Here is a 14,663-nt window from a genome sequence, read left to right as displayed (position 1 = left end):
CATTGTCGTGGCCAGGCACCGGTTCAGCACAATTGTTGTTGTTATCAACCAGTTACTTTCACTTGCTGCACTTTCTGTGTCTATTTTTTGTCTATTTCATTCTTCCCTAAGGCATTCTGGCCAATCAGGGATCACACACCAGGCAGCATGCTGTCACACATAATCACCTTCACAACGGTTTCCTGGGAAATGTAGGCCAGTGTCTCCAAATTTGGTGGGACTGTTACAGGTTTCCATTATGAGTGTCCATCAGAACAAGGCCGCACTCCAAATGACCTATCCAAGGTGCTGAACCCTATCCCCAAAATAGGTTCAGTGCCTTGGGCAGCTCCATTAGAGTTCTAGCTGGTTCTGACTGAAACCTTGAATAGATTCATGGGCCTAATGAAATTGGAGACACCAGCCCCCCACTGCCCCTGGATGGCAACATGCCCTCTGGAGCCCTGATTCTCCAGATTTATATGAAATTGGGTCCCCCTAGTCAGTTTAGCCATAATGCAGATGGTTAATTTTGGAAAGAATGGAGGAGATGACATAGTGGGCCAGTCTGATGACCCATCCAATAAATCTGCAACTGAGCTAGGCCCTCCACTCCCACAGTGGTACTCTGGATGAGATGCCTAGTTCTCTGTCTGCACACTTCATGGGCAGCACACTTTAGTCTTTAAGGCAGCCTTCTCCAACCTGGCACCCTCCAGATTTGTTGGACTACAACTCCCATCATCAGAGCCATGTGTTGTGGCCCAGTAAATCTGGAGGGCACCAAGTTAGGGGAAGCTGCTCTAAGGTTTTGTCAAGCCTTAAGAACACAGCAAGCTCTTAACCTGAGGTATATTAAGCAGGGATTCAGCATGTGTGAAGCCACCAAGTTCTGGCTAAATATGGGAACTGTAGGAAAACCAAGCAGAGCATCAGTGAAGCTCCTTGAACAGCAAAGAACCAGAAATGGCCTTATTGCATGCTCTGACATCTATATTAAAAAGCTTCTGAGTCAGGCACAGGGAGAAGGCATGCTGCTGTTTCCAACCAATCCTGCCTTTCTCTGTTTGTCCTCATGACTTGGCAAAAGGTGTGTCCAACAGGTGCCAACAGCAGTGGTCAGCATTGGTATACACCTGCCAGGGCCCATGCCTCATTTCTCCTGTTCACCTGTTTCTTTGAATGGACGAGCAGTGACAGAACCAGGAAGGGTTCTTCGCAGGCATTGCAGAGTTATAGAATCATAGAATAGTAGAGTTGGAAGGGTCCTATAAGGCCATTGAGTCCAACGCCCTGCTCAATGCAGGAATCCACCTTAAAGCATCCCTGACAGATGGTTGTCCAGCTGCCTCTTGAATGCATCTAGGGTGGGAGAGCGCGCAACCTCCCTGGGTAACTGGTTCCATTGTCTGGCTCTAACAGCCAGAAAGTTTTTCCTGATGTCCAGCCGGAATCTGGCTTCCTTTAACTTGAGCCTGTTATTCCGTGTCCTGCACTCTGGGATGATCGAGAAGAGATCCTGTCCCTCCTCTGTGCAACAACCTTTCAAGTGTTTGAAGAGTGCTATCATGTCTCCCCTCCATCTTCTCTTCTCCAGGCTAAACATGCCCAGTTCTTTCAGTCTCTCCTCATAGGGCTTTGTTTCCAGAGCCCTGATCCTGCCTTTTGCCCAATGCTGGGCCTCAAGGCGGCCTTACAAAGTTTAAATCATACGGGGGGGGGGGGAAACAAAACCATAAACGTTTAAAATACACAACAAAATTATAAGACATTAAAGTAGATGGAGGGCCAGATTATTGTCCAAAGGCCTGCTGGAACAAAAAAGTTTTAACCTGCTTCCGAAAGCTCATCAAGGAGGGAGCCAGCCCAGCTTCCCCGGGAAGAGAGTTCCAGAGCACTGGAGCAGCCACCGAGAAGGCCCTCTCCCATGTTCCCACCAAGTGCACCTGTGAAGATGGTGGGACTGAAAGAAGGGCTTCTCTGGAAGATCTCAGAGCACGGGCAGGCTCATAAGGGAGAATATGTTCTTTCAAATAACCTGGACCCAAGCCATATCGGGCTTTATAGGTCATAACCAGCACTTTGAATTGTGCCCGGAAACAGACTGGAAGCCAGTGGAGCTGTTTTAACAGGGGAGTTGTATGCTCCCTGTAACCTTCAACAATTCCAAGATCTTTCTCATTTGTAGTATTGCTGAGCCAAGTATCCCCCATCTTGTAACTGTGCCTTTGGTTTCTATTTCCTAAATGTAGAACTTGGCATTTATCCCTCTTAAATTTCATTCTGTTGTTTTCAGCCCAGCACTCCAGCCTATCATGATCCCATTGAAGTTTATTTCTGTCTCCCAGGGTATTAGCTTGATGGAGTTCTGTGGGCTATACAGTTCAATTTGTGTTTGCAAGCCAAGCTGGGGAGTTTCCCCTGAACTCCAGGAACTTTTTTGCACATCTCTTCCACAGGCGCTGCAATTTGTGCAGATTCACCACCTTTTGTGCAAATTAGGGCTTTGTTTCCAGAGCCCTGATCATCCTGGTTGCCCTCCTCTGAACACGCTCCAGCTTGTCTGCATCTTTCTTGAATTGTGGAGCCCTGAACTGGACGCAATACTCTAGATGAGGCCTAACCAGGGCCGAATAGAGATTAACCAGTACCTCACGCGATTCTATTAATGCAGCCCAAAATAGCATTTGTCATTCTTGCAGCCATATAGCACTGTTGGCTCATATTCAGCTTGTGATTTATTATTATTATTATTATTATTATTATTATTATTATTATTATTATTATTATATATAATAATAATAATATATATAATATTATATATATTATTTATATTATTATATTTCCTAAATGTAGAACTTGGCATTTATCCCTATTAAATTTCATTCTGTTGTTTTCAGCCCAGCACTCCAGCCTAACAAGATCACTTTGAAGTTTGTTTCTGTCTGCCAGGGTATTAGCTATCCCACCCAATTTTGTGTCATTTGCAAATTTGATAAGCGTTCCCTGCACCTCCTCATCCAAATCATTAATAAAAATGTTGAAGAGCACTGGGCCCAGGCCTGAGCCCTGTGGCACCCCACTCGTTGCCTCTCCCCAGTTTGAGAAGGTACCATTGATAAGCACTCTTTGAGTCCAATTCTGAGCCAACTGTTAATCCACCTACCATATTTCTTCAATTCTAAGACCCACTTTCCCCCACATATAAACATCTCTAAAAATGGGGTGTGTCTTAGAATCGTGGGTGTGTCTTAGGGGTTTTTTTCTGTTGGTGGTACTGAAATTAGTGTGCGTCTTACAATCGATGGCGTCTTACAATCGAAGAAATACGGTAATAGTTGTTCTATCTAGCCCACTTTTAGCTAGTTTGTTAATCAGAATATCATGGGGCACTTTGTCAAAAGCTTTGCTGAAGTCAAGATATATTACCTCCACAGCATTCCAACAGTCCACAAGGGACCTAATCAAAAAATGAGATCAAATTAGTCTGGCAGGATTTGTTCCTGACAAATCCACGTTGGCTTCTAGTAATCACTGCATTGTTTTCAAGGTGCTTACAGATTGACTTCTTTATAATCTGCTCCAGAATTTTCCCAGGGATGGATGTCAGACTGACTGGTCTGTAGTTCCCAGGTTCCTCCTTTTTGCCCTTTTTGAAGATAGGGACAACGTTAGCCCTCCTCCAGTCATCTGGCACCTCACCTGTCTTCCATGATTTCACAAAGATAATTGACAGTGGTTCTGAGAGTTCTTCCACTAGCTCCTTCATTACTCTAGGATACAGTTCATCGGGCCCTGGAGATTTGAACTCATTCAAAGAAATTAGGTGTTCTTTGACCATTTGTTTATCAATCTCAAACTGCAATCCTGCCCCCTCAACTTGTGCTTCAGTTTTTCCAGGGGGGTCATAGACCCGCTTTGGGGAGAAGATTGAGGCAAAGTAGGAATTGAGCACTTCAGCCTTTTCTTTGTCATCTGTTATCAATTTGCCATCCTCATTAAGCAGTTGAACCACCATTTGATGAGGCAAAGTAAGGCCAAGCCCAGGTTTCATTGAGGGACAACAGGGTCAAGAAAGGTAAGACAAAGGAATGCCCAGGCTCAGGTAAGCAAAGCCATGGAAGTTACAGCACTGCAAGGAAAGGCGGGAACAGAAATAGAGCCCTGGACAGCTCTGTGGGGAGTTCAAGGTGGAGACTCATAGGAGTAGGGTTCAAATGCTGCTTCACCAACAGGAAATGCTAGACTGAGCTGTAAATTGAGCTGATGTTCTTTCTGGGTCAAGCAAGACAAGGAAAGGCAAGAGGAAGTTGACATTCAGGTAAGGAAAGCTAGACAAGTTAAAGTACAGCAAAGGAAGGCAGGAAGTTGGGATGGAGATAGAACCCTGGACAGCTCTGTGAAGAGCCCAAGGTGGAGGCTCATAGGAACAGGGTTCAAATGTTGCTTCAGCAACTGGCAATGCCAGACTGGATCTTAAATAGACATACGTCTCTTTCAGAGTGGCTAGGTCTGCCTCTGGTGACAGCAGTCATTTGTTAAAAGGGCCTGGCTTGCTTCCTGTGTCCACTGACTCTGGGAGAGCAAGGGAGATCATTGGGACTTCTGGGTTGGAGTCCTTGGAATCTCAGAGAGGGAAATGTGAGCAGCTCAAGCTGCAAAGGTGTCAGGCAGAATAGTCGCCTCTTGCACTAGAGCGTTTGGTGCAATGGGTGTGATTAGGGCTGTTTCAGAGGGCAATTCCCCCTCCTGACCTGATGGCCTCATCCCCTGAAGATGGGGAGTCAGATCCTTCTGGGTGGCTGAATTAGAAGAAGAGGGCAAACAGTTGGGCAGTGGTCACCATGACAAGGAAGATGTGGACCCATTCATGGAAGGGGAGTCCCACTGAGTAAACCTTGCCCAAACACACCCTCCACACAGACCTTTGAGTCAGCAATGGCTCACAGAACTTGTTGGGGCTGGGGGAACTGGGCCCAGTTCAGATATGCAGATTTGGGCCCAGTTCAGATATATGAGTCTATAGAAGCAACCTTCATCTGATTGTGGGGTTGAGACAAGGCCCCAGGAACTAAGTACTCAGCACCTACGTCAATGGGGGAAAGTGTGCCAGGTATTCATGTTCCCAAGTCTGGCTCTAGCCCCCACCATATGAATGTTATTCACAGGACTGGTTTCAAATTTGAGGGGCCCTCAAGCAAAGTGCCCAGTTGCACCCCCCTGTTCCCCAGTGAGTGCACCTAATGGTGACAGGAACCAGTAGAACGTGCCGCCATTTTAATTTTTCACAATGCCCAGGCACTACACTACTTCGGGACATTGTGGAACATTAAAAAATGGATGGCTCACAGGCTCTGCTCCCTTATGAACCATGGTCAGAAGAGGGCCTGGACAGTTGTTCTAGAGTGCCAAGTGCTGATGCCGGCCCTCGACCTTCATCTATCTGTAAACTGCCCAGAGAGTTTCAGCTATGGGGTGGTATATAAATGTAATAAATAAATAAATAAAACCTAGGCCCAAATGTCTGAGCTGGGCCACAGCTATCCTTCTGTAATTCTGTGATAGGGTGGCCACTTATCCATTGCCAAAAAGAAAAGGCAAAAAAAAAAAAAAAAAAAAAAAAAAAAAGGAAAAAAAGAGAAAGACACCAAAAGATGAAACCATTTTCCCTATATCAATTTATACACAGAAATATGAACTTAGAATAACTACAACTTAAATAGAAATGCAGGCCATCTCACCATAGCGTGGAAGACTATGACCAGGTTACCTGTGTGTTTGCTTATTCACTTTGCTCCCCAGGTATTCTGTGGATGGGCAACAGTTGTTATGGCTCTTTATCTTTACAAAAAAATGGATGTATATGCGAGAGGAAATGAAGCTCACTGGATGACTTTGGGCCAATCATTGACTTTGTTGTGAGGATAAAATGGAGACAATGATGACCAGGTAAGCTGCCGTGTGTTCTTGGCAGGATACGAGTTGTATAAAATAATAATAAATAGGACAGGACAGCTCTTCTAATAGAGGATGCCTTCAAATAGAGGACTGTCATCTGTGAAAGAGGACACATGAACAGCCTACCAGGTGCTGGACCTATACATTCATCTAGGCTGCTAAGCAGACCATATGAAAAGGAGGACAGGGCTCCTGTATCTTTAACCATTGCATAGAAAAGGGGATTTCAGCAGGTGTCATTTGTATGCATACAGCACCTGGTGAAATCCCCTCTTCATCACAACAGTTAAAGCTGCAGGAGCCCTGCTCTCTTTTGTATGCGGTCACACTAGGCAGGTCTCTTGCAGCTTTAACTGTTGTGATGAAGAGGGGATTTCACCAGGTGTTGCATGTAAATGAATGACACCTGCTGAAATTTCCTTTTCTACACAACTGTTAAAGATACAGGAGTCCTGTCCTTCTTTCCATACGGTCACCCTTTCTAGGCCTAAAAGTCTGAACCAGGCCATAGATATTCTGCAATTCAGGAGTTATAAAGCTCTCAGTGGAGCAAACAGTGCATTTGAAGGAAGCCACCCTATTCCTCTTTAAGTAGGGTGACCATATGAAAAGGAGGACAGGGCTCCTGTATCTTTAACAGTTGCATAGAAAAGGGAATTTCAGCAGGTGTCATTTGTATATATGGAGAACCTGGTGAAATTCCCTCTTCATCACAACATTAAAGCTGCAGTAGCTATACTAGAGTGACCAGACTTAAAAGAGGGCAGGGCACCTGAAGCCTTAACTGTTGTGATGAAGAGGGAATTTCACCAGGTTCCCCATATATACAAATGACACTTGCTGAAATTGCCTTTTTAATACAACTGTTAAAGATACAGGAGCCCTGCCCTCCTTTTCATATGGTCACCCTACTTTAAGAGCATTCATGGCTTCAGAGTTAGCTGCTGCCTCTCCCCTGCCTACCTTTCAATGAGCACGTACATTTTGGTTGGCTCCAGTAGGCCCTCTAGGTCTTTGCAAAATCTGCAGATTCTTGTGTTCGACAAATTGGGTGTAGCTTTCTGGGCAAAAGAGAACATGAGTCACCCGAAGTGTTGCCTCTGGGCACGATGGAATGATACACCCAGTTGACTCCATCTAGCATGACAGTCACACTGTAGGGTGTGAAAAAGCCACCTACAGAATCCCAGAAGGATGTAAGGAAAACATCAGAGTAAAACATCCCTCTTTTTTCCCTGCATGTAGACAGGTGAGACAGTTCAAGGACGATTATATTGACCAATCTGCTGTGGAAGCCTAAGGGGACTGGAAGGTGTGGCTCAAACCAAGCGTTGCCAGCAGTTGCTACTAGTTTTGCACTAAGCATTGAGGTGGAAAACCTGGGGAAATCAGGCCTTTGGATTTCTGGGAAGATGAGGCACTCTTTTGCATTGGGGGAAATGTAGATAAACCCTTATGTGCAACAAGACACCCAGAGGCGATTCGAGAACCCCAGGCACAGAGTGCTGCATGCATATCGGACTTTCCCCCCACCAGGTGTCACAACTGCTAGTTAAGGCCAGCTTCCTTTAACAGGGCTACTGTAACGTAAATGGATTATGAATGGAGCTATGACATTAAACTGGAATTTTGCAAATGCAGACTGAGTTGGGTTCCCTTGCCCCCCCCCCCTTTCTGGGCTGCAGCACTTCTGTTAAAAACCCTCTTAGTCAACTAAAAAATGTTTCCCTAATGAATTGCACAGATGATTCTAGAAAGGTTGTGATTCACCAAGCCCACCGGCCACATATAGAGGGATCAAAAGAGACTTGATCAACCTCCTGGTTTTGCATCTCCAATACAGATCAGGCGAGGGGTGTTTGGCTTGGCAGGTCACACACAACCTGTATGGACTTGTTTTAAAGCCAACCACCATCTTGCTCACTGCAGTGGCTGTGCCTGGACGTTGTGGATCTATCGGGATAAAGTGTGGGGCAGGTAGAGATGGACCCTGGGCCGAAGTCCAGGGCTGCAGAACCCAGAAGGTGAGGGAGGGGATGGGGACAAATGAAAGTGGCAAATGCAGAGGAAGCTGGTGGCCCTAATGTCAGTGGGGTGGGGAATCTGCTCTGGGTTTTAGTCACCCCTTGGATACATCTTTTCGAGTTCTGACTGAAACCCAGAGTGGATTCGTCACCCCACTGACATCAGGGCCACCAGCCAGATGATGGGGGCAGCCAGCAACAAACAAGCCAGGGCTGATGTTGATCAATATGGCATCGTCCTTTTCTTTGTGTTCTAACCATTTTATAGTCAGGGGTTGGGCATCAGGGCTTATTATACATGATTAACCTCTTCTTCTTTCTTCTTTCCTTTTACTATATATTATCCTTTTCTACCATGAAATGGTGCTTTTCCCCACCTCAATGTTTTTAGCACCAGGGCAGCAGAAGCAGGCTCCAGTTTATTCCGGCCATCATGATGTCGAGTTGATTGAAGTGGGTTTGAAATGCGCAACTGTGCATGCTCGGAGTCAGCGTGCTTTTTCAAAGCTGAGCTGGCAGAGTTCTGTGCATGTAGAACTATTTGTATGCAGTGTCGGCAGCAAGCACAGGCCCAGCCGGACACTGCTAAGGGCCCACACCCTAGGAGTAACTCCCTGCCAAGAGCCCCTGGGACCTGCTCCTCCTCCTCCTCCTCCTTACCATTGCAACTTGCTTGATCCCCTGCCTCTTGCTCTGGCCCAGACAACGGAGATTGTGAGAAGGAGGAGCGGGAGACGCCACAGCCTAGGGCCTGTCTGGATCAGGGGTTTGCCACGGGGTGGATGCGCTGTGGCAGCAGATAATTTATATGATGCAGCCGCCATCGCGGAGCCATCCCAGGGCTTTCCCCTGAAGCTCCAATTTTAAAAAGTTGGGGATTTATCCTGACTTTCCCCACTTGGAACGAGGTGATGACGGCATCTGCCATCTCTCACCTTGCTCCGGAGCGGCTTCAGAGGTGTGTCTGGGCAGATGGTGAACCCTGATTGGTTGCCATCTGCCCAGACAGGGGGGAGGGGTGGGTCAGCGAGCCTCTGCACTTCTCTGGCATGGGGAGAAGCCCAAATAGGTAAAAACAACCCCCCCCCCAAATGGGTGCCTCCTCCAAAGAAAAGGAGAAAACAACTGGGACACGAGGAGGCACGGGCGCCCCAGTGCACAGGCACTCCTCCTCCCATGCAATCCCCTGCTCTCCCTCCTTCACGTGGGGATAACAGGAAGGAGCGCAAATGCTGGAGTTTGGGGGCTCGCAGTGCCAATGTGCCATCGTCAAGATGAGCCACTACTTGCTCCCCGGCTTTCTTCCTGTCCCACAAGCAAGAGGTAGCCATGATGAGAAAGAAGAGGAGGAGGAGGAGGAGCAAGAGCAGCTGGTGACCGTGGCGGGGAGAAGGTGGGCTCACGCAGGGAGGGGGTCCATGGAGGGTGTCTTGGCCAAGGATCCTCCAAAACCTGGAGCTGGTCCCAGCTGTAAAGCATGGAATGGCAGTGGGGGAGTGGGGAAGAAGAGACACGTGACTAGTGTGCTTCACAACTGAAGTAATCCACCTGGTCAGTCAGCTAGACAGTCCTCCCCAGCAGTTATAGCTTGGACGAGGGAAAGTAACACTGCAGGTGAATCCTGATAGGACAGAGACCTGTGGGTTGGCGAGGGCCCTGCAAGTTCCCTAACCTCTAATTTAGGAACTTCAGAGGAGGTCTTCCTAGTCATTCCAAAACGAACAGAATGTCGCCATGAGGATTCTTGGTGGCAGGCCTTCTCTGTAACCACCTTCTGGAAAACCCTTTCTTGTGTGGTTCAAGAGGCAGAAAATGGCACAGTCTTTAAACACCTCCCGACAACCCGTCTTTTCACACTGGCTTTCCCTGGAATGTAACTGCTGCTGTGCTGATTCTGGTTTTATGTGGTATTTTTAATCTTTATATTATATAAAGCTTTATATTATGTCTTGTCAGGTTTTATTTTATGGTTTTGATTGTGAACTGCCCAGAGAGCTTGAGCAACTGGGCAGTATAAAAATGAAATAAATAAGATTGTTACATTGAGAGTCTAAAATTAAGTAGCTGAACCACTGTGGATACAAGCTGTTAGTTAAACATGTAGCCTTTGTCCCAACGCCGCTCTTTCTGCCGCAGCAGCCCTCCTTGTTAAAGACTTCTGGCTTTTTCTGAAATACTGTTTTAGACCACAGATTGGCAAAAATAACCAATTTTGTGTAGCCGTTCTTCCGTCATCTTGGAGCAAAACCTCACATTTTCTTGGCACAAGGGCCCCCTAACTCTTACCTGAGGAAAGAGCGTTTTGTTGAATCTGGCTTGTTTTCTTATCACTGTGACGGTCCCCAAGTCTGCTCTGATTTGGAAAAATGGAACGGGTGCTTCTCTAGAGGCTGGGTGTGCCTGTGACCAGAGCCGCAGGCTCAATGACCCATTGCAAAGCTCATAGTTTAAATACAGAGAAACCAAATTAATCTGACGTTTAGTCTTATTATTCTTATAATTTGCTTTGGCCCATTTCCAGCTTTCAAAACAAAATGCAGGTCTCCATCTTTTATTGCTGAACTGGAGACCTGCAGGCCAAATACAGTTATGCTGGTTTCCGAGTGCAATTCAAAGTGCTGTTTTTGACCTTTCAAGTCTTAAATGGTTTGTGGCCCCACCACTTCAAGACAAGCTCCCATCGGAAGTCCACCATGCTCTGTTTTTGCAGGCTATTAACAAGGCCTTGAAAAGCACATTATTTCACCATGGTCTTCTTGTGATACGGCTACTGCTGTTGCTGCTATTGTCATTGTTGTCGCTGCTGGTTTTGTTGTTAAGGACATAAGAACATCAGAAGAGCCCTGATGCTGGATCAGACCAAAGGTCCATCTAGTCCAGCACTCTGTTCACACAGAGGCCAAACAGCTGTTGAGCAGGAATCCACAAGCAGGACATGGTGCAAGAGCACCCTCCCACCCATGTTCCCCAGCAACTGGTGCACACAGGCTTGCTGCCTTGGATACTGGAGATAGCACACAACCATCAGAGCTAGTAGCCATTGATAGCCTTCGCCTCCAGGAATTGATCCAACCCTGTTTTAAAGCCATCCAAATTGGTGGCCATCACTACATCTTGTGATAGCGAGTTCCATAATTCAACTATGCGCTGTGTGAAGAATTACCTCCTTTTATTTGTCCTGGATCTCCCACCAATCAGCTTCATGGGTTGTCCCCAGGTATTTTAAGAGAAGGAGAAAAATGTCTCCCTGTCCACATTCTCCACACCAGGCATAATTTTGTACACCTCTATCATGTCTCCCCTTGGCCTCCTTTTTCCCCAAGCTAAACAATCTCAGCTGATGGAACCTTCCCTCATAGGGGAGATGCTCCAGCCCCTTAGTCATTTTAGTTGCCCCTTTCTGCACTTTTTCCAGCTCTATAATATCCTTTTTTAGGTGTGGTGACCCAGGACTGCACACAGTATTCTGAAGTGTGGTCGCACCACAGATTTATATAAGGGCAGTATGATACGGGCAGTTTTATTCTCAATTCCTTTTCTTATAATGCCTCACATGGAGTTTGCTTTCTTTACAGCGGCCGCACACTGGGTGGACATTTTCAGCAAGCTGTCCACCACAGTCCGAAGACCTCTTTCTTGTTCAATCACAACCAGCTCAGATCCCATCAGCTTATACTTGAAGTTGGGTTTTTTTTGCCCCAACGTGCATCACCTTACATTTGCTTACATTGAAGCGCATCTGCCATTTGGATGCCCGCTCTTGCTGTGCATGCTCCCACTTGCCACTGCTTGCCATCCCTTACATCCCAGCAGCCCGTCTCTGCAGCTGTACTGCCACCCACACTTCCCACAGCAGCCAGTCAGGGCCAGACATCCCCTTGCAGCCTGCTGGCATCTCGGAGACATGCAGCTGAGCACAATCTCAGCACTGCTGCGGGACTTCTCTGCATTCAAGGCCACTTTTATTGCCTGTCTCCTGTTCCTCATGTGCGCTGGGGCCAATGAAGGGAAGAGGAGCTGCTCTCCTGGGACAGCCAACCACAACCACTGGGGCTGCAACTCTGGGGGCTCACCTACACCTAAAGGTGTAGCAGGAGGGAGGGGGGAGAATTGCAGGCTTAATTGCTTCTGCAATCCTCCCCCAGTGTCTATGTGGCCACACAACATCTTGGAAGGGAAAAGGGATGCCACAGGCGCCATTTTGTTTGGAAGAGCTGCGCACAGTAAGGACCGCCCCCACCAAAGTCTATGCCCAAAACAGCTCTCACCATCCCAGGAATGGTGAAATTGCTCCTCCCCCCCACGGGCATGGAGCCACCTCATGCAGCTCTGTGCCCATTTGAGGACCTTGGAGGCCATGCCACACCAGTCACGGTCCTCGGGAGTATCCTGGGACCTGGGAAAACTGGGATACCCCTGGTTTCAGTTATCCCGGTGAAAGTCTCTGGTCATCCCCAGTTGACCCTGGGATCCCCTGTGCGTCATTTGGATGCACAGGGATGACTTAGAGATGACCCTGGGATATATGCATAGTGTAGACATGCCCTGGGCCCACCCCTTCTCTCACCTCCCTCATCGGAAGCCTTGCAAAGGTGCCAGAGAAGGAGGTGAAGAAGGTGCATCCCTGGAGACTCCATGCTGGATTCACTCCCATGTAAAGAATCAGGCATAGCAAGGGGGCTGCAAAGTGCAAGTTTGATGCAAAGCAGCACCGCTGTGGCTGGAGCCAGGCACTTGCTGCTGGTCCTCCTGGGAAGCCTGGCTGGTGAACCCACTGCTTTTACATTCCCCACACAGATACCCCCTCTCTCCCTCTCTCTCTCTCTCTCTCCCCTTCTCCCACCCCACCCCATTGCTTTATTCTTGGTGGGGTGGGGGGTTGTTCTGAGCTCTATTTTCCCCTTCTCTGATTGTTCTCTTGTCTTGAGTTTCATCATGGCCGGAAGGTGGGCTATCCACGCAATGGATAAATAAATGCAACATCCGACAGGACTTTTTAAATTATTCACATTTTATTGAACATTTTTCGTTTTGATATCAGACTCACACCTTTTCCTTCACCACTTTGATTCCCCCATGTGTTAACATATAAGGCACTCATTTGCCATCACTTAAAAGTCACAGATGTATTGCAAGGTACAGCATCCGCAGGTAAGTTGTGATGTTTAGGAAATACCAGGAGAAACATGTTAGCGCCGCCTTCTCTTCCCCCCTCCCTGCCCCCTGGGCAGTTGCAGCAATATTGCAATGGTAAATGAGTGTTAAGCAAAACAAAGGGAAGTAAAATAAAGTAAAATGACCTTTATTTTGTACAATGGGGTGGGGTGGGGAATTCACACTTATACCGATGTCTCAAAATCCAGCAATTCAGCATAAAAAAGAAGAAGTTTGGAATGACTTTTCCCCCACTTCAAGCATATGTTCATTTCCCCCCCCCTCTGCTCTCCAATCACACTTTATCCTCCCTTTTGTGCATTTGGGTGTTCCAGTTTGGGTGAGCATGATTTGTGTTTAATATATATATATATTAAACACACACACATATATATCATCCTTCTTGCTAGAATGTGAGATATTGAATTGTGAGATAACTCAAAATGTTACCTAGGGAGGTTGTGGGCTCTCCCACACTAGAGGCCTTCAAGAGGCAGCTGGACAACCATCTGTCAGGGATGCTTTAGGGTGGATTCCTGCATTGAGCAGGCGGTTGGACTCGATGGCCTTGTAGGCCCCTTCCAACTCTGCTATTCTATGATTCTATGTAATAAATGAAAACAATCATGGTTTAACTGAAAAGTCACCTTTAATGTTTCCTTTTTTTAATTCCTAGAAAAGGTTTCATAAGACTCTAAAAAAATGGACAAGTGTATGACCTTAACTCTCATCCTTATAACTGACCTTCAAAGATTAATCAACTAAAACTGGCATGAATCCTAGTGAGTTTAATGGGACTTACTGCTGGGTTCACGCAACTCACTAACCCACCCAGTGTGGGTTGTTGATGATCCATGGGTAATCATGAACACAGCACTTTTCTGCATGGTGTTGTCTGAACACAGTGCTTTTTCTGTAGGGTTGCTCATTAACCATGCTGTGTGGCTTGTTAGCCACCCTGAACAACCCAACAACAAGCCATGGGTTCTCAAGGTGGCTTGTTTGGGAAAAATAAACCACAATGCATGCTTAACAAGCCACCTTGCAAAAAACGCGCTGTGTTCAGACAACACAATGACCCACCCTGCAGAAAATGCACTGTGTTCAGACAGCACTGGTTATCTATGGAGGATTAGCATGTTGTGTGAACCCAGCCACTCTCAGGGAAGAATGTGTGGAGTTGTGCCCTAAACCAATGTGCAGCACAACCCCATGCATATTTACTCAGAAGTTAGTCTACAAAGTTCAGTGGCACTTACCCCTAGCAAGTGGGTATAGGATAGTAGTGTGATGGTTGTAGACCTCATTATTATGAGGAGCAAGGCTGTAGCTCAGTGACAAAGCACACACTTTGCTTGCAGAAAGTCCTGAGTTCAATCCCTGGCATCTGCTGGTATGGCTGAGAAATATCCTTCTCCTAACCGCTGAAGAGCCACTAACAGTAAACATTACCAAGCTAGATAGGCAGTTTGGGACCAGTTTCTGGCACACCATAGTGCATCACCATGCCTACTTTGTGGAAAGATGGTATTGCAGTTTTTAATTTTT

Source organism: Elgaria multicarinata, chromosome 13 (genome assembly GCF_023053635.1).
Source record: "Elgaria multicarinata webbii isolate HBS135686 ecotype San Diego chromosome 13, rElgMul1.1.pri, whole genome shotgun sequence".
NCBI classification, from domain to species: domain Eukaryota; kingdom Metazoa; phylum Chordata; class Lepidosauria; order Squamata; family Anguidae; genus Elgaria; species Elgaria multicarinata.
The sequence above is the reverse complement of the archived record's forward strand: the minus strand, read 5'-3'. Positions refer to the sequence as shown.